Below are 19,366 nucleotides of genomic sequence, written 5' to 3'. Positions count from 1 at the left end.
GTTTCTTCGATTTACATGACAACTACAGAAGGTTTCTAGAGGGATTCACATCCATATCTTCTCCATTCACCCACAAGAAAACTAAGTTCCAATGGTCTGAAGCTTCTAAAAAACATTTTTAGGAGTTGAAAACCAGATTAACTACTGCTCTAGTGTTTTCCTTACCTGAGGGAACATGTCTTGAGTTAATTGGGGTTGTGTGTTAATGTAGAAAGGTAAAGTTATAGAGTATGCCTCCGAGTAACTTAAAATCCATATGAAGAATTACTTGCCTTATGATCTCAAGTTGGCAGTAGTGGCATTTCCTCACAAGATATGGCATCATTATCTCTACAGCGTACATGTTGATATGTTAACCGACCAAAAGAGATTTTAGTATGTCCTCCATCAGAAAGAGTTGAATGAGGTAGAGGAGATAGCTTGAGTTTCTCCAGAATTATGACATGATAATTCTCTACCACTTAGATAAATATAATGTTGTTGATGCTCTTAGTAGGTTATCCATCTGGAGTACAACTCATTTGAATCAAGAAAAGAAGGAGTTGATTAAGGAAGTTAATAGACTTGCACTGTAAAAGTTATCCTTGTTGACACAAATGAAGGTTGTGTCAGTGTTCACAATAGGCCTGAATCTTCACCAGTGGTAAAAGTGAAGGAGAAGTAAGACCAAGACCCCATCCAATTTTAGTCAAAAGAAGATGCTCATAAGTAGAAGGTGATGGATTTTGCACAAAGAGAAGATGGGGTGTTGAGGTGTCAAGGTAGAATATTTGTTCCTAATGGAAATAAATTTTAGCCACTGTTTCAAGAGCTCTAGTCAACAGACCAAGTCTATGGACCATAGGATATTCTACAAACTATAGACCTGAGCCAAAGACCAAATCACCAGACTTAGACATTTCATGTTAAGGTCGAAGGGAACCTACAATATATAAAAGTTCTTATGGACCTTAGAAGTTTTTGTAGACTAGGATCCTGAAGCCCTACCCTCAGACCCTTCTAACGAGTAGGGTTTATGACTCATAGAAGGGACTCGTAGACCTAACCCTATAATTTTAGTAGCTTTTATAAAGTTTACCAACCTTTCATGAGTCCAGTCTATGACCACTAGAAGGGTCTACAACCCGTAGGAGAGAATCCTAGACCCAGCCTCATACAATTCTAGTAAGCTCTAATTTGTGAACCTAGTTTGTATGAGGGGTCTCCTACGGCCCCTAGAAAGTTCTATGGACCGTAAGATGTACCCATATATGGTCAGTCAACTTTTTAAATAGGGGCAATTCTAACTTTTCCCACCATTAACTAGTTTAAACCTTGATGTTTGAGACTAATTTAAGTCCCTTATTAGTAGACTACAACCTTTTTACCCTTATAATCACTTCAAGGACTTTGAGCAAGGATTGGAAAGGAGAAAAAAAGCCTAGGGTTCAAGTGTATCCATTTAATTCTTTGAATTTTGCCAAAAAACATTCCTCCATGTATGTAAGGCTATTTATAGTGATGGACTGAGTTCGTCTATATATCAATTTAGTTATTATGAATTCAAGCTTGAGCTTTAACCCTATTTCTATTGAGTTTTGGGATGATTATGATTTTTATTATCGAGTCCCGTGTTTAATTAATGAGATTGTATTTATTAATATTTGTTTTATTCTCTAATCATTGATTATGCCTAGTTTCACATTAACCCTCTTTGAATTACTACTTCTCCTCCTATAATGCATTGTTTAAATTCATCAAAGAGTATTTTTCATTCTATGAGTAGGATAAGAGTTTTGAGGGAACATGCGTAGTTCCAAAATGTATGCTTGTTTTTAAAGTGTGCTGAAGAATTTGAGAAAGAGTTGAGCTACTCAAAGTAAAGTCCAATGAGACTAAATGAGAAGTATTTTGAATATTTTTCCCACTTTATTATATGAGGATTATTTCATGATTTTGGAGTAGTATTAGTCACCAATTTGGACAAGAGTCAGACAACGTATCCAACATAAGATAGGATCATACCGTTGTTTTGGGAAACTCCTCACTTTAGTCCCTGATAAGGGCTTTTATATGGATCCTTGAGTTGAGTTTGCATTCCTTATCCTGGAAAGGTAATGGATGTCTCTAGCAATGAGAGCAGTATATTGTATCATCACGATGTTCATAGTGATGATTGTCGATTAGAAAAAATTCCCCAAAAGCAAAAATTCTATATTATTTTGAGTTGAAATTATTATCTTATTTTATTGTAACTATTTGAACTTTTACTGTTACAATTTTTTAGTATTTTCCCTACCGAAGGGAACAGTTCTAGAGTTGGGATAGGTTGTGTGTTAATATAGAAAGGTAAAGCTATAGCTTATACCTCTAGATAACTTAAAATCAATGAGATGAATTACTTGACTCAGGATCTCAAGTTGGCAGTAGTGGTATTTCCTCTTAAGATATGACATCATTATCTCTATGGCGTATTTATCGATATGTTTACTGACCACAAGAGTTTTTAGTATGTCTTCCGTTAGATAGAGCTATACTTGACTAGAAGAGATGACTTGAGTTGCTCAAGAATTATGACATGAGCATTCTCCACTACCAAGGTAATTTTAATGTTTTTGTTGTTTCCCTTAGTAGATTATACATGGGGAGAGTACTACTCATATAGAGGAAGAAAATAAAGATTTGGATAAGGAAGTGCATAGACTTTAACATTTAAGAGTTCGCCTTGTTGACTCAAATGAAAATGGTGACATTGTTCAGAATGGGGTTGAATCTTCAGTCTTGGTAGAAGTGAAGGAAAAGAAAGAAAAAGATCCCATCCTATTTCTATCAAAGTAAGATGTTCATAAGTAGAAGGTAATGGATTTTGCACAAAGGGGAGATGTTTTGTTGTGGTATCAAGGCAGATTATTTGATCCTAATGTTGATGGACTCCATGAAAGAATTATAGTAGAAGCCCATAGCTTCAGATATTCTCTCCATCCGGGCTCTACTAAAAATGTTCCATAACTTGAGAGAAATTTATTGGTGGAATGGTATGAAAAGTCACATTGTAGCATTTGTATCTAAGAAGCCAAATTGTCAACAAGTCAAGGTTGAACACCAACGGCCATATCGTGTGGCTCAGAATATATATATTACGGAGTGGAAATATGATAGGAGAAATAAGGACTTCGTTATAGGCTTACCGTGATCTCATAGAAAGAAATATTCAATTTGGGTCATTGTAGATCGGGTGACTAAATCAGCCCATTTTGTTGCTAGTTAAGACTATAAATTCTTCAGAGCACTATTCTAGATTGTATATCCATGAGATAGCCCGACTTTATGGAGTAATTTTTTCCATCATTTCAAATAGAGGATATCAACTCTCTTTTGAGTTTTGGAAGTTATTTCAGAAAGATCTAGAATCGAAGGTAAATCTTAGCACTACTTTCCATCCTCAAAAATGTGGTCAAGCAGCACATACAATTCAAACCCTTAAAGACATGTTTATTGACTTTAAAGGCAGTTGGTACTATCACTTGCCTCATATAGAGTTTGTATACAATAAAAGTTATCACTCCAATATTATGATGTCTCCTTATGAGGCTCTTTATAGAAGTAGATGTAGATTACCCATCAGATGGTTGAAGGTGGGTGAAGCTAAATTATGAGGGCCATACTTAGTTCTAAAGCATAGAGAAGGTGAAAATCATCCAAGAAAGGTTGAAACCCATGCAAAGCCATTAAAAATCCTACACTAATGCTATATTTGAAGGTTTCTTCCACGAAAGTTGTTATGAGATTTTGGAAGAAAAGGATGCTTAGTCCCTTTTACATTGGTCCCTATCAAATTTTGAAGATAGTTGGTAATGTATTATGACTTTGAGCTACCTTATAGTTTAGGATAAGAGACCCTAAAGAATTGCATAGGAGACCCTTCACTTATTATCCCTACTAAAAGTATTGGTGTTAAGGATAGCTTGTCTTATGTGGAGATTCTGATTCAAATTCTTAATCGTCAGGTTTGCAAGATGAGGACCATATATATCGGTTTAGCCAATGTTTTATGGAGGAATTAGTTTGTTGAAGAGGCTACATGGCAAGATGAAGAGGATATTAAAGATAATCACCCGCATCCATTTGTTTCTCCAAATGATGATGTTGAAGGTAATATTATTTTTCCCATGTCATATTTTGTGTCTTTTTAAGAGTTTAAGTATTTCAATTCTTGCATTGCATTCGTGGCTTTTGTAAATTCTTAATGTGCCTTCATTCGAGGATGAATGATCCTAAGGGGTATATATTGTAATACCCAAAAATATTCTAAATTAGATCGGTACAAAAATTTTAGAGAGAAAGATGTGTTTTTACACAAGGCGACTTTTACCGATCCTACCTACGACTAGTAGAAGATTTCACGGACCGTAGGAGTGCTCGTGGAAATAAAACTTAGCTACTATTTCATGAGCTCCAATAAAGGGACCAAGTCTATGGATCGTAGGAGGTTCTACATATCGTATACCTGAGACGAAGACCAAATCCACAGACTTGTTCATTTAATTTTAAGGTCGAAGGGAACCTATGATTCGTAGAATTTCCTACGTACCTTAGAAAATCCCCTAGACTAGCTTTTTGAATCCCTACGCTCTTACCCATCTCATGAGCAGGATCTACAACTCATAGAAGGGACTTGTAGAGCTAACCCTGTAATTCCAATAGCTTCTTGAAGTGTACCAAGTTTCCACGAGAAAGGTCTACAAACAATGGTGGGACCAATAGACCCATCCCCATATGATTCTAGTAATCTCCAATTTGTGCACCTAGTTTCTATGGAGGGCCTACGGCCCATGAAAAGCTCTACGGACCATAAAAGGTACTCATATATGGCCAATCAATTTTTAATAAGGGTAAATTATGTCTTTTCTCACCATTTACTAATTAAAACCTTGATATTTTGGACTAATTTAAGTTCCTTATCATACCCTACGATCCTTTTTTCCCAATAATAAGGGGAAATTCTATCTTTTCTCAGCATTTACTAATTAAAACCTTGATGTTTTGGACTAATTTAAGTTCCTTATCAATACCCTATGACCCTTTTTCCTAATTATCACTTTAAATACTTCGATCAAGGATTGGAAAGGAGAAAAAAGGCTAGGGTTCAAGTGTATCCATCGAATTCTTTTAATTTCGCCAAGAAAATCATTCTTCTAGGTATGTAAGGCTAATTATAGTGATGGAATGAGTTTGTCTACATCTCAATTCAGTTAGTATGAGTTCAATATGAGTTTTAACCCTACTGCTATTGAGATTTTGAATGAGTTATGATTTCTATTATCAAGTTTCATGTTTAATTAATGAGATTCTGTATATTCATGTATGTTTTATTCTAGAATCATTGTTTATGTCTAGTTTCACATGAACCCTAGTTGAGTTACTACTTGTCTTCCTATAATATGTTGCTTTAATTAAGTAAAGATTTCTTTTCATGCTATGAGTAATACAAAAGTTTTGAGGGAACACTAGTAGTTCCAAAATGTATGCTTGTTTTAAAAGAGTGTCGAAGAGTTTTGAGTTTGAGTTGCGCTAATCAAAATAAAGTCCAATAAGACTAAATGAGAAGTATTTTGAGTGCTTTACTCACATTATTATATGAGCATTATTGTATAATTTTGGGAGTAGTATTAAGTAACAATTTGGATATGAGTTTAGATAGCTCAAACCCCATAAACTATGTATATCATGTATGATAAGATTATACTGTTGGTTCGGGCGACTTCTCACTTTATGTAATGACCCTCTAGGTGCTTTTGTCCTTTTTGATCTTTTTATCATGTAGAGCTTTCTTTTATTGACTCCAAGCCATTTATGACTTGCTCGCACTAATTATTTGATTGGATGATCATTTATTTGGATTTAATGCTCGTTTCCCTATTTTGGAGCTCTTATAGTTTGAACATTGACTTGGTCAAACTTCTAAAAATTTGACCTCATAATAGAATTCTTATGGTTACATCAGCTAAAGAATGGCCAAATTAGGTTATTAGCATAGTCTTTATGAGTATCGAGAAAATTGGTGCGAGTTTGACGCCATTTGATGCTTTAACCTTTGAAATTTGGCCTAAGCTTGACTTTGGTCAACATTGTTGGAAAACCCTCTCCATTTTAAATTCCGTCAGTGGGTTAGCTCTATAATATAGGGTTTGGTCTAGAACAATTTTGTGTTCTATCCCGAGGCTTCCGGGCTTATTTCGATCCTCCTTGTAGAATTGGAAAAATCATGCTTGGGTGTGGGACCCACATTTTTGTTGAGAATACCTCAAATGGAAATTTGGACTACCCCATTAGGTCTAAAATGTCGAATTTGATGAGGTAGCATAGTATGTTTGCGCGCACCGAATTCTGAGCGAATTCCGAGCACCTTGTCAAAGTCTTGGCCTTTTTCAAAACTCAACTAGTATGGCTTAGTCTGGTGTAATCGTTAAAGCATCCCTTGGTCACTAAAGCAATGTTTGTCCCTGGGCAGTTGTAGCTTAACCGACATGGCCCAGATTGCTTAGCCACATTGGTCTCGCTTTAGCGAAGCCCGCCGTTAAGTGAGGCTCACTTAAGTAACCTTTGGATTCACTTTTGCGATACTAGAGGATCATTTTAAGATCCATTTTCAGCATATTCCTTAAACTTTCAAAATTTAATTTCTTGAGAGTTGGAGCTCTGATTAAGGAAATTTAAAGACCTAGGTGTTCGTGGAGATATTGGCTACGCGTGGGAGTGTTTGGGGAGTTTCGGAAAGAATTGCATTGAGGTAATTTATTGCCCAAAGAGGCTACCCTAGATTAGTTTAAACTTTAATAATGTTTTTAAATGTTGTGTTGATTTAGATCATTTTGAACATTGATTTGTGCCCCATTTTAGAACCTTTTCACGGAGTCATTTTCAGGATTTTCATCGCATGTCCCACAATCCCTTTTTGACCAAATTTTGGGCCCGTATCCGAAAAATATGATTTTAGTGTCAACATTTGTACTAACAAGGTGATCACCTTTTTGATAGTGTGCAGGATGTTGGAGTCATTTTTTAGCGAACTGCTACCAAGAAGTGGACTTGGAGCGCTCATATTTTACTTCGAGGTAGGCTACGGTCTTCTTTATTTTGATGGAGCTTCATAAGGTGAAATTTAGTATAAATAGCTTGTAGTTTGGATTGTATGTGATGGGTTAGGCTCAATTCCCAGTTTGTTTTTCTTTGTTTCGGTGTAATCCTTAGGCTAGGCTATTTTATGTGACTAAGTCTAATGGGTAGATAAATTAATTATGTCTTAGTCTTTTCATGATTAGCTTATTTTAGTTGGATGGTTGATGTTTATGGTGGTTGGCAGATTTGTACCTTAGGATTGATTTTAGATAAAACTTAGTTGATGTAGCCGTTGTTTGCGGGAGTCTCTTAGACTTATTATCCTTCTCTATTGTAGGACCTATTTTGAAGCCTTGGTGAAGAGATATCCACCCGGTTTGGCTTATAAAATACTGTTGGATCCCATTTCTTGATTTAGAGCTAGAATCCCTTATGTTATCTTTTGTCGTTTGGCAGTACTAGTTGTGTTTAAAATCTTGAGGTTGTATTCCCAATTGGATCTGGAGGTAATAATTTACTAGCTAAGAACTATTTCCTTATTTCCTCCTCCTTGTTACCCAGTTAGGGTTGAGTTTCCTTTTGGGTCTTTTGATTCAGTTAGAGGAGAAGAGTTGAGTATTAGGCCTTGATTGAAGGTTGGTTTCATTTGTTAGCCAGTTTTTCATGATCTAGAGGGTAAGGTGCTTGTTGCATCATTATTGTATGGGATTGTGCGTGTTGTTGGGGTGTTGGTGATGGCATGCATTATATCAGATCATTATTTTCTCACGGATATAGTCGACCCTGGTGCATGCATTGGTTCTTGTCATTGATTTTAGAAAACCGGGTTATAACCCAAACTATTTTATACCAATTTTTGAATGGGCATTGTACTACCTTTATTACTACTATTTTTAGTGAACTAGAGGAATCGAGGGTGAGCTCATTTTATGATATAGATTCGAATAATTAGGAGGTGCTCATTTTATCATATTGATTCGAGGCATCGAGGATGCACTCATTTTATGACACTAGCCCGATTGTAGAAATTTACAACCCTTTCTATATTGATTTGACTTTTTTATCTTAGGTCACTGCAATAGAGAGGACTTTTATAATTGGATATACATATTGATATAAGACCTGGATCGAGACTAAGCAAGTATATATGGGCTTTCTCGAGCCCCCCATAGAGATCCCATAGAGGCGCATGGGTCCTATTTGGCTAGGACTTGAAGTAGGTGTATAAATCTTGATATAAGGCACTTGGCACTTATGGTACTACTGGTTTTATTACAAGACTGTCATTCATATAAGCATTGTATATCACCAGCATAGTTTATTGTACCTATCCGTAGTATAGGATGTTGTGCGGGTTTTCCTATTTATGAGTGAACTTCCTAGACACACATTATTTTAGAAAGTATTGTCTTACTATTTACGAACTTGTGGCAGTATAAAGGGTGGTATCTTGTTTGAAGGTAGTTATTTCCCTTGTTCTTATTTATCTAATCTTTAGTGAAGGGATTTAGTAGATATGGTCCTTTGGGACTTTATGTGATATCTGTGTTTACCTCTGTTATTAGGGTGTCACTTAGTTGTTCCACCTATTGTAGTGTGTCATTGTATTTAGGTCTTGGGCTAGCGCCACTAGGTACGTTCTTGGTTTTCTTGCTTGTTTCCTATCCTCTTCCTTCCTTATATCATATGCTCTCATTACAAGATTCCATTTTATTCTTATTAGTTACTTGTGATATATACTCTCTGGTTACATGTTCTTTATACTTAATTTATCTTTGGATCTCAGTCGGTCGATGTCTACTGAGTGCCACTTGTTGCTACTCATACTATACTTCTGCACCCTGCAGATAATAGTGTGGGTTTTCTTTGCTTATTTGGATTTCGTGTGGAGGATCTCTTACATTTTAGACACTTGGTGAGCTCTTGGTGTTTGGAGTTGCCTATCTCCTTCTATTTTCTCTTGGACTAGTCTTTATTTTGTATTCGGAGATAGTCTATATTATTATTACTATTTTTGTATATGTATAAGCCTTGTACTTTCTTATTTAATTTAGTAGCTCGACTATTGATTAATACTAGGTCTTGGGGTCTATCTTGTTGTATTGTTATTATTCTTTTTATCTTCTTCTTCTTATTATTACAATTATTCACTTCTTTCCTACTTCTTGTGATGGTCCTTTGCCTATGGTTTCGGCCTATGGGGTTAGGCTTGCCTACTGATAGGTTAATAGTAGGTGCCATTATGACTTGAGAAATTGGATTGTGACAGAGTGGTATCAGAGCTTAGGTTCACCTATATCGTTGGTATAAGAGCAAGTGCCTAGTAGAGTCCCGTGGATAGGTGCAGAGACGCATGTATCCTATTTTCGAGAGGCCTATAGGGAATTTTAGGTAAACTCCATTTTTTATTTCTTATTGTGTGGAAATTTCTTTGATCAACCTCTAAATACTTTCTTGAAATCCCTTTCTCCTTATATGGATAATACAAGATTTCCGATAGGCATAGCTAGAGCATCAACATACACTACCCAGGTATTGATAGTATCGCTGACCATCTTAGCTCCCATCGATCCATTATTGAAGATTCAAACTCTCGATGAGCGTACACTACAGACAGGTATAGTTTTGGGTGCATCAAGAGATTCTCATCTTAAAGTTAGACAAGTAGGTCCTCAACATGGTTCTTCCTTAGTCTCTAAGTATATGATGGATTTTCCAGAATGGATAGGGCATGCTACAACAATGTTCCTTATGGAGTGAGACATGACTCAATGATTTATTGAAGGATTTCTTCTACCGCACCACCTAGCATCACAACACTTGATAATAATGGAGTCTGCTTTTCCTCAGGTGGTCAATTATGTGAGGTTAATAGACAATGCATGTATGGAGACTTACAGAGGTGAAGGTAGGAGATCCTGCCATTAATGTAGCAGAGGTAGCATCTCGCCCTGAGGTAGTCATCATCCTAGTAAGGGTCAGTCTCACTCTAGACCAACCAGACCCATGGTGGGTGCACATTAGGTTCCAGGTAGTCCTATGATAGGTTACGATACCCACGGTTGACAGAGTTCACAAAAGACTTCTCAGGGTGCGCTTTTTGAGCATCTAGGTTCTAGGGTTCATGATATTCTAGCCATGCCATCTCAGTAGGTTATTATTAGTAAGAGGTGTAATACATATAATGAATTAGGACATTTTGCTAGGGATTTTCCTATAGTTACATATCTCAGGAGACAAGCTCGACAGGATTGGGTTTGTAAGGCTCAATGACAGTCAGTTAGAGGTGGTACCCCAAGTGTTACAGTTAGTGGTACAAGTGCTCAGTTCAAGGCTAGGCATATTCCATCCTATGCCTTTGTAGGTCAGATAAAGTAGGAGGCTCCAAGTATCAATCAGATTTGCGTAAATTGTATTTCTAGGACCTTCTTTGCTTGTAGTACTTGGGGTATTGGGGTCTTTGTACACATCAATGATTACTTTATTTAGCCTGATTACTTACCTATTGTTTGCTGTGACAGCTTTGCTTGAAACTAAGTGTATGTGGTTATCTTATGTAGGTGATTTCTTTTAGTAGTGGGTCATTTTGGTTTTACTCTTATGTTGAAATAGTGGTAGATTTATATCTTGTGGACAATAAGCTTAGTTGATTGCTATTATGGGCTTCATTTAGCTACTAAATAGTTCTCTTCAATTAGTTTGCTCCCCCTAGTATGCTTAGCTGATGTGAGGTTTCTACCAAAAGAAGGGGTATTTCAGTAGTCGTTACCTTTGTGATTTATTGTTGATCTCATTCATGATTTTTTCCTTGTTAGATATTTCCATTCTTAGTTCCTATGGTGGAAGACTTAAGTTTTTCCCTTCAATTTGATCGGGTTTCCTTTCCATAGTAAGTTGGTGGTGAAGTGATTTGTTTAGCTGGTTGTGTGATATGGTGTCAGATGGCTATGTGTTAGTTGGGAAGGCTGGAATTAGAATTTCCTTTATTTATTCTAAGTATGACGATGTTTAAGCTTTAATTGTAATGTAAAAAGGTTTCTATTGGGTTCATGGAAATAATGGTTTTCTTATACTTATGATCGACCAACAATTTGTGAGAAGGAATGATTGTGGAGAGAGATTATTAGTGTTGATTGGTTTTGGTTTGTCAGAACTGCCTTGGTATGCTCTTGTGACTTAAGGACTTTTAGGTGGTTAGTTATTAGAAATTTCATCATAAGTTTGTTTTACCTTAGAAGAAGGACTACCTTTAATCTTGGTGATTCTATGTTGTGCCTTGGTACTACAAGTAAACTACACAGGGTGTATTGATGGTTCAAGGATTCAGATTGTTGATTAGGGTCTTCTATAGTTATGTGTTTTAGCTAATTTAGGCTTTTGCTTCCATTGGCAAATGGAATTTCTCTTAGAAAGCTCTGTCTCAGGATGGAGTCAAAGTAATTTGTGGGATCATCTCTTAGTTTCTTTTTAAGGGTACGAGGTTCGCGTGTGTCATTGTGTTTAGCTCACAGTGTTCCTTGTGGTGTACCTTGCCATGGTTCAACTTCATTTGAGTCTTTTTTGGTGGGTTGATCTACCTAATCACGACCTATCGGCTTAGATTTCCTTGAGTTTGAGTGATCAACTCAAACTTAAACTATTGGTCAACTGCAATGGTTCGCTTTTATTGGGTCACTTTTGGCAGGTTTAATATGCTAATAAATTATTGATAGGATCAGTTTTTCCCCTAGATTGGTGGGTTACTCAAATTTGCACTCGTGGAGTGATACATAGACTTATGGTAGTAGTTTTGATTTCTTTTGGGTTAGACTCTCTTATTTGCTCCATTTTCTAGAAGTTCTGTTGGCAGCAAAGTGACATTAGAGTTGGTCGCAGTTTAGTTTTTCCTCCTTTGGATTTGTTTGTCCCTTGGAATAGCCTTTTCAATTTTAAAAGATAGATATCAAACTCAAGTTATTGGTTTTGGGAGTTATTGGGTTAGAACTTTGGGCTTGTGCCTTGGGCTGAGTGCTTACTTTGAGTTCTTATCCTTATTCGATATTTAGGTGGTGCTTGTATGTCCTTCATGGTTATATGGACAATGTTTAGATAGTTTTGAGAATTGTTATTGTGGTTTGGGATGGGTAGGATACCCATAATGACTAAAGAGTCTTGAGTTTGGAGTATAAAGCAAAGAATTTGACTTGGGCGTTATTTAGAATCATTTCTTATCTATTGGTCGCTTAATTCTGAGGTACCTCTATGAACTGGTTTATCTCAGTTAGTGTATTGCGCTCAATTGAGTTTGTCCTTGTTGGGTGGAAGTTAGTATAAAAAGAAGGGAATTGGAAGTTGGGTTGAGTTATGAAGAAGAAAAGTGAAATTGAGTTTTCTCTTGGCTTGAGTTCTGGGTTGGCATCGCTCAACCCGAAGAGGTACCTGTAGGTATGGCAGAGGTTGAGGGCATAACTTCTAATCTTTTCATGCCCTTGGGTTCTTTTCTATCCATTGACTTTTGTGGATGAGAGTTCTTTTAGTAGTGGATGTTATATTGACCCTTCAGGTCATTTTCATCCATTTCAAACTTTTCAGCATTTAAAGTTTTCCTATAGCGACCCTAAGCCATTTATGACTTGCTGGTATAGACAAATCGGTCACTTGGTCATTCATTTGGGCTTTATTCCCATTTCCCTATTTTGGAGCTCTTGGAGTTTGAATAGTTGACCTTGGTCAAAACTCTAAGAAGATAACCTCAGAATTGAATTTTGATAGTTTAATTAGCTTTGGAATGGCAAAATTAGGCTAATTGCATGGTCAGCATGAGTATCGAGGCAATCAATGTGAGTTTGAGGTAATTTAGCACTTTAGCCTTTGAAAATTGGCCTAAGGTTGACTTTGGTCAATATTCTTGAAAAATGCACTCGGATTGAAATTCAGTCAGAGTGGTCATCTCTAGAATGTCGAATTTGGTCTATAGTCAAATTTGGTAGGGTAGCATAGTCTATTTGCATGCACGGGATTCTGAATGAATTTCGAGCACCCCATCGAAGGCTTGGCCTTTTCCAAAACTCAACTGGTATGGCTGAGTCTGGTGCCATCGCTAAAGCAGCCCTTAGTCTCTAAAGTGAACAGAGGATTGCTAAAGTCATGGCCGACCCTAGGTGGCAGTCTCTAAAGCGACATGGTCTAGCTTCAGCGAATCTCGCTTTTTAGTGAGGCTCGCTTAAGCGACATTGAGGTTCGCTTTTACGATACCAAAGGGTCATTTTAAGACCCATTTTCAGCATATTCCTAAAACCTTCAAAATTTATTTTTTTGAGAGTGGGAGCTCTAATTGAGGCAATTTAAAGTCCTGGGTATTCGTGGTGATCTTAGAAGCGTGTGGGAGTGTTTAGGGAGCTTTGAAAAGCATTGTAGTGAGGTAATATCTTGCCCAAAGGGGATTCCCTAGCTTAGTTTAAGATTTAATGGTGTTTTTAAATGTTGGGATCATTTAGGTTGTTTTCACCATCAATTTGTGCCCCATTTTGGGGGACAAACTCAATAATGTGTTTAGAGACTTTTCACATAGTCATTTTTGAGATTCCCATCACGGTCCCACAATCTCATTTTTGACCCAATTTTGGGTCTGTCTTTGAAAAATACAATTTTTGTGTCAAAACATTCATACTGATAGGTGATCAACATTTTGATAGCGTGGAGGCAGTTGGAGTCATTTTTGGAGAGAAAAGAAACTGAGAAGTAGACTTGGAGAGTGTGTGTTCGGCTTCGAGGTAAGCTATGATCTCCTTTCTTTTTATTGAGTTTTATAAGGCGTTTTTATTATAAATAGGTTGTAGTTTGGATTGTATATGATGGGTTAGGCTCAATTCACAACTTTCTATTTCTTTGTCTCGGTGTGATTCTTAGGCTAGGTTATTTTATGAGACTTCTAGTCTAGTGAGTAGAACTATTGATTATGCCTTAGTTTGGTTGTGATTAGCCTAATTTAGGAGGATTGATTGATGTTTATGGTGATTAGCGTATTTACACCTTAGGATTGATTTTTGCATTAAACTTAGTTGATGTAGCCATTTTTGGCAAGTGTTTGTTAGACTTAGTGTCCATCTCTATTGTAGCACCTATTTTGAAGACTTGGTGTAGAGATGTCCACCCGGTTTGGCTTAGGAATTACTGTTGGATCCTATTTTTGGATTTAGAGCTACAATTACCTATGTTTTCTTTTGCCATTTGGCTGGGCTTGCTATGTTTGAAATCTCAAGGTTGTATTTCCAATTGGATCTGGAGGTGTTGATTGACTAGCTGAGCACCTGTTTCCTCATTTCCTCCTCCTTATTACCTAGTTAGGATTGAGTTCCTTGTTGGTCCTTTTGATTGAGCTAGAGGAGTAGAGTTGAGTTTTAGGCCTTGATTGGAGGCCGGTTGCATTTGTTAGCCAGTTTTTCATGATCTAAAGGATAAGGTTCTTGTTTCATCATTATTGTATGTGATTTTCCATGTTGTTTGGGTGTTGGTGATGGCATGCATTACATTGGATCATCTTTTCTTATGGATGTAGTCGACCCTGGTGCATGCATTGGTTCTTGTCATTTATTTGAGAAAGCTGGGTAGTAACCCATAATATTTTATGCTTATTTTGAATTGGGGTTCTACTACCTTTATTACTAGTATTTTCAGTGGACTGGAGGCATCAGGAGGAGCTCATTTTATGATATTGGTTTGAGGCAACAAGGATGCGCTCATTTTATTATATTGATTTGAGGCATCGAGGATGCACTCATTTTATGACACTAGCCTGATCGTAGAGATTTTTGACCCTTTCTATACTGATTTGACTTTTTTATCTCTAGTCACCGCGATGGAGTGGACATTGATGAGCAGATTTACATATTGATATAAGACCTGGATTGGGACTAGGTAGGTATATAGGTGCATTCCCGATCCCCCCATGACAATCTCTGAGATGCGCATGGGTCCTACTTCCTGACCGGGACTTGAAGTAGTCGTATATATCTTGGTATGAGGCACTTCATACTTATGGTACTACTTATTTTATTGCATGACTCTCATTATATATGCATTTCCTATCACTAGCATAGTTGTTTGTACCTGTCGGTAGTATGGGATACACTGCAGGTTTACCTGTTTGTGAGTGAACTTCCTGGGCACAGAGGTGCTCAAAAAGTATTGTCTTACTATTTGTGAACTTTTGGCGGTATAAAAGGTAGTCTCTTGTTTGAAGGTAGTTACTTGCCTTCTTCTTATTTTCTAATCTTTTATGGAGGGATTTAGTTGATACGATCTTTTGAGCCATTATGTGATGTATGTGTTTACCTCTGTTAGTAGGGTGTCACTTAGTTGTTCCCCTTTTTATAGTGTGTCGTCTTGTTTAGGTCTTGGGATGGTGCCACTAGGTACGTTTTAGGTTTCCTTTCTTATTTCTTATCCTCTTCCTTCCTTATAGAAGATGTTCTCATTGCAAGATTTTGTTTTATTCTTGTTAGTTACTTTTGATATATACTCCCTACTTACATATTCTTTATACTTGCTTTATCTTTGTAGCTCAATCGGCCGATGCCTACTGAGTGCCACTTGTTGGTACTCAAACTATACTTCTGCATCCTGCATATCATAGAATGGGCTTTCTTTGTTGATTTTTATATCATGCAGAGAAGCTCTTGGATTATGAAGACTTGGGTGAGCTCTTGGTGTTCGGAGCTTTCTATCTCCTTCTATTTTTACTTGGACTAGTCTTTACTTGGTATTCTGAGACAGTCTATATTACTATTACTATTTTTGTATATGTATAAACCTTTTAATTTCATATTTAGTTTAGTACCTCGACTACTGATTAATATTAGGTCTTGGGGGTTATCTTGTTGTATTGTTATTATTCTTTTTTTCTTATTATTATTACAATTATTCACTTTCTTCCTTCAACTTATGATGGTCCATTGCCTTTGGTTTTAGACTGTGGGGTTAGGCTTGCCTACTAATGGGTTAATAGTAGGTGTCATCATGACTTGAGAAATTGGGTCATGACACTTTACTCATTGATAAGGAATATTATATAGATCCATGAGTTGAGTTTGCGTCCCTTATTCTGGCAAAGTAATGGATGGCTTTGGCAATGTGAGTAGTACGTTATATCATCATGAAGCTCATAGTGATGATTGTTTGTTAGAGAAATTTCCTCCAAAGAGAAAATCTTATATTATTTTAAGTTGAAATTATTATCTTATATTATGGTAAATATTTGGAGTTTTCATTATCACTGCATTCTTTGCTTTCAGTCAGCTCTTTTGGCATTCTTTTTTCGGTGATTATGTTTTCCTTCAGCCATTTTACATATCATACTTTCTATGTACTGACGTTTTTCGATGCTTCATCACGTTATTATGTATATATAGGGGTTAGAGATCATCAACTTGCACATCGTTGTAGATCACATTTCTCTAGCTTTTAGTGAGTCCTCCTTGTTTTCAACGGACCTCATTTTGAATTTACTTAGTATTATTAGTTGTTCTTAGGTAGTCAAGGGACTATCTTAGTACCTATCATCATTACTGAGAGGCTTCATGACAGAGTAAAGATAGTCAGTCCAGTATTTCATTATGTATGTCTTAACTGTTGATTTTTATCATATCTAGAGATTTATTTCAGATATGCATAAGTTTACTTTTAATGTACTTTAAATGCTCACCCCTATTTGATACACTTTCTATTGAGTTGAGCTTTTTCTTAGTAGTCACCTAGGCCAAGGTTAGATTGGGACCAACAATGGTTTCTGATTATCGGCCACACCTATGACATAGACTAGGGGAGTGACATCTTTGTCCCTCATTTCTCTTCTTTCTAGATTAAATTCAACATCAAAATCAACATTTTCATATTTAGGATTTACAAAAGGGATATTGGTTACATTCCTACTAACTTGGGGTCTTAAATTATTAGGGGGGTCGTACAACATTACTGTCACAACCAGACCTAGGGCCTAGTCAAAACATGCCCATAGAAATCCCAAAAGAGGTCCAACCAAGCCTCCTGACATATCGTGAGCATACAATAGGTAAAGTAAATGCGGAAATAACATAAAAAGAGTCTAAATCATGAATCATATAAGTATAGGACCTAACAACATAGACTCTACATCATTTATCCAACTAATGCCTCTATTACACAAGAAAGGAGGGAGCTAAGACATGTCCCTAGCTCAACCCTCATCAAAATTTAAACAAAAGTCTTTTGAAAGGAAACAACTCATAACTAGTCCTCGATAGATGAAGACTCACCAAATCTCCGTCAATATGGAAGCTCACCTTGCTAAATGTAGGAATGTGATCCTCAATCCCTACATTATAAAATAATGTAGGTAAAAATATACATTAGTACGTTTGAATTTACTAAGCATGTGTGCATGACATGCAACATAAATCATAGGATACAATGATCAATTAACCTACATGACAGAAGAGAATGGGTAAAGTCATTAGAAAATCATAATGATCAAAACATTAAAAAGACTTGGTTAAAAATCATAAAAGAATATAAATACAGTATACATATGTGGGATAGAGCCATAGCAGGTAATAAGAACATGAATGCTATAACATGGAATCCCAATGTCTTCCCATACAACAGAAGAAAGGAGAATCTACTTGCAAAGGTAGACTCTACCCCGCTAGGAAGGTCATGTACATACGCTATATGTGGATCTACTAGCTAAGGCATAAGGCAACCAATGGAGGCAGGTAGTTATGAGATAAGAGACTTTGTATAAGGATCCCATAATTCGAGCCCCCAGTCAAGTCATCATTCGGTGCAATATTACATTACCATACTTATATAATTTATGTCATTAGATTTCTAGGTCACCAATTAAGGATCCTAAGTCACCTTTCTTCATAACATGCATGGACTTCATAGCTTGAACATGATTGTAATCCATGAGCACAATTGATGCTTGAATTTAGACTAAAACTCATATACATAGTCAATTTGGAGGAAACCATGAGAATACTTAGAATGATTGAACTTTATGATCATTCTTTAGATATATCATCATTGAAAATAATCTCATGCATGGGCATTCATAATTCAACTTGGAATCATGAAATTAATGTAGAATTATACTTATAATAATTGTTGATAACAACTAAAAACACAATTAAAAAAACCCAATGAAATTCATCAAACTAGGGTTACAAAGCCAATTGAAATTAATGAGATTTTGAATAAAAACCTTTGGACTCCTTGGGTGAAAGGAATCCATAGATCAATCTCCACATATCTTGAGTGAATTTGAACTTGAAATTGAGAAAGAAGACTTGTTCTTGAAGAAACTCTAGCCAAAACTTGAGAAAGATGAAGATCTTTTGACGAGCCTTGGGAGAGAAGTGTCAAGAGTGATATTAAAGTTTATGAGAGAAAATAATAGACTTGGGAGTATTTACGACCATTACTAATGAATCTATTCCCAAAAATGTCCACATACACAATAAAAACATAGGTAGTGACTAAAATTCCCTTTATTAAAATAGGAACTGGAGATGCATGGAAGACCAATCACGGTTCATGATCATCACCACGGTCCATGGTAGTGTCCGTGATGATTGACTTGATCTCTTAATTTTGGGGTTGTAGGAATGGGTTTCAAGACTTCCTCCGTGGATACCTTCACAATATGTGGAGGTTGTTACAGTCCATGTATAGCAGGCGTGGTACAAAGTCTGATGATGTAATCGGAATAGTTATCCTTAGAAACTACTTCTTATAAAAATTATCTATTTTTCCTTTGATTATGACTAGCCCACATTAGTATTCTTAAGTCTTCCGCTGATGAATAAATAAGAAATGAGACCAAGTGGTTCTCTCGGAAGCCAGAAATTGTTTTTGAGTGCCGGCCACGCCTAGGGTACCCTCTCGGGGCGTGACAAACTTGGTATCAGAGCCAGAGTTCAAGAGTCCTAGGGTGTCTATGAAGCCGTGTCTAGTAGAGTCTTGTTTATAGGTGTGTCGTGCACCACACTTATAATCAGGAAGCTATAGGACATTAGGAATTATTTCACTTCTTTCATAATCTGAGTTCGTGCGATAGAGTTTAACTCTATAAAATCTTTCTTTCTAATTCGTGCGTTTACACATTTTAGACATGCCTCCTAAACGTTCAGCTAGTCAGAGGAACGCTGCCAGCACTGAGGTTCCACAGTCAGTGATGCCTCCACGGAGAACTAGGGGCCGACCTGCAAGGTCTACTGAGGTACCCCAAGTACCTACTGTTCAGACCACT

Source organism: Solanum dulcamara, chromosome 10 (assembly GCF_947179165.1).
Source record: "Solanum dulcamara chromosome 10, daSolDulc1.2, whole genome shotgun sequence".
Taxonomy (NCBI): domain Eukaryota; kingdom Viridiplantae; phylum Streptophyta; class Magnoliopsida; order Solanales; family Solanaceae; genus Solanum; species Solanum dulcamara.
The sequence above is the reverse complement of the archived record's forward strand: the minus strand, read 5'-3'. Positions refer to the sequence as shown.